We start from the raw sequence: 2,417 nt of genomic DNA, 5'->3' as shown, positions 1-2,417 counted from the left end.
CATGCCAGTCACAAAACTGAAAGACAGGTCCAGGGAAGACCAAAGACCCCACCCCCAACCACCCAGCAAGGCACCAAACGGGCTTGAACCCAGGTGTGCTGGCCCACCGGGCCAATAACCTGAGGGCCATGGGGAGGGGACATGGTCTGGCCTGTGGTGAGCAGGGGCCCCAGGACTCCTCCCCAGCTGGGGCTGCAGCAGCCGGACTCCAAAGGGTCACCAGGGTCAGGCCTGGGAGCCCTGAATCCTGTGTGGGTGGCAGTGAGGACACAGACTGTCATCCTGCACGTGGCCCACTTGCCCCTGGTCCAGCATGTGCATACCACCACTGAGGGTCCCTGTGCCCGAATCCCGCTAGAATCTCCATTCCGTGAAGGTCTTTGGGTATGTCGTCTACTGCTGTGTCCCAAAGCCAAGAACAGCATGGGCACACGTGGGATCTGCACAGGGATGCTTGAGCCAACGCCTCCCACCGATACACAGGGTTCTTTGTGTTCGGCCCTTCCCAACCCTTCTCCAGCAACCTCCCCTTACCTTGGACACATAGCTACTCCACAGTCCTGAAAACTCCTGAGGCCCGCTTGTAGTGACTGGGCTTCCTCCCCCTTGACAACAGGCCCTGGCCCCTTGCTGGGAAGGGCAGGAATGCTCCTGTCTCCTTAACCGCTCCCACCCCCCCACCGCCCCTGGTGGATGGCCTGGCTCTGAAAAACTCTGCAGTGAGCTGACAGGAATCTCGATTTCAGTTGCTTATCTTGTTGGGAAGTTACCTGATACCAGTTGAAACACAGCCACCCCAGGCAGTGTGCTTTGGAAGGGGCAGGGGAGGGAAGGGGACCTGTGGAGTTCGGCCCTTGACTGTCTTCTGTGATTCCACAGCCCTCATGCGGGGGAGGAAGCTAGGGACAGGCAAGTCACAAGCTTGCTGCTTAGAGAACTCAGGAAGGGGCACCATCCCGGCTGCAGAATGTGGAGAGTCAGAGAGAGGTTTTCCTGGGGCTTGGTCTCCTGGGAATACTGAGCTCTGTCCCTGAAGGTCCTACTGAGGTTAGCTTAGATTTTCTGGACACTGAAACAAACCAAGCTTCCACTTAAATTCTAAGTGTGACACCTGGATGGCTCAGTCTGTTAAGCGTCCGACTCTTGATTTAGGCTCGGATTTGTGAGTTTGGGCCCCACACTGGGCCCCTCACTGACACTGCAGAGCCTGCTTGGGATTCCACCCCCCCCCCCCCCAACGCTATGTCTCTCCCAAAACAATTTAAAAAAACAAAAACAAAAAAACCCAACTCTACCCTATCTGGAGGCAGAATTGAGCCACAGCCAAGTACTCTTCCTGAATCTCTTAGCCGACATGCCTGGTTTTTCTCCTCTCTTGCATGACCAGTGCCTCCTGAACACTACGAGTCTTTAGGGCTCTGCCCTCAGCATCCTGGCTCCCCATTCCACAGCCTCCCTGTGCTTCGAACGCAAGTGAACATTTTACTGCGTGTCCTGCTGCCTCCGAACATCTAGGCGGCATAGGGGCCTCCAGTTTCGTGACCTCTGGTTGGGTGACCTCAAGCTGTCCAAAGGGAACTCAACGGTGGAGACTGGACCTAGGAAGCTCTTTTGTGAATGGTGGTGGCGGCAGCGGGGCGGGTGTATTTAGAGGCCCCTGTGGAGCAACACTGGCTTCCCAGGTTTAGGGGTCTTCCTGTCAGGCACTAGCCTGAGCGCGCCGTGGATGGTATCTCACTTCGTCCCCCTTCACCGAGAAGGAAACCGAGGCTCACAGAAGTAATGTGACCAAGTCACGCTGTAAGTGCCCAGGCCGTGTCTCCACCCAGTTCGGTCCCACCAAAACTGGAGCTTTTGACCACGAAGCCTTGAGAGGACCCGCGGAAGCAGACAAGTTGCAAAAGAGAATTGCGGCGGATGGGAGGAGGGGAGGTAAGAGGGCTGGGGAGACCCTGGGAGGACGCCACGGAGGTCTGCGGGCCCCATGGAGACGGAGGGACCAGGGCCTAGTCGGGCGCTCCTCCAGACTGCCGCGGAAGCAACCACAGCACCACACCTGGGCCTGCAACGCATAGCCTGAAGTTCAGAGACCGGCGGGGTGGAAGTCCCGCCCCTTCCTCCAGCTCAGGGCATTCTGGGAGCAGCAGCGCAGTCCTCTCCTGGAAGGTTTCCTTCCGTCACTCCGAGCCAGACCCGACACGCAGCGCCGCCCGTGGCGCGGGTCTTGGCATTCTCCAGCGGTGCTGGCGGGCGGGGAGGCCCGGGAAGTCGGCGGGCCCCTGGACGGAGACAGTCGCAGCGGCTGTTGGCCAACACCCGAGGACTACAACTCCCGGCCTGCGTCGCGCACCGGCCACCTCCCCGAGCTTCCGTCCTGGCGGTGCCGCGCGGCCCTGTGGGAGCGGTAGTCCGCTCGC

Source organism: Prionailurus bengalensis, chromosome E3 (assembly GCF_016509475.1).
Source record: "Prionailurus bengalensis isolate Pbe53 chromosome E3, Fcat_Pben_1.1_paternal_pri, whole genome shotgun sequence".
Lineage (NCBI taxonomy): Eukaryota > Metazoa > Chordata > Mammalia > Carnivora > Felidae > Prionailurus > Prionailurus bengalensis.
This window is presented reverse-complemented; position numbering follows the sequence as displayed.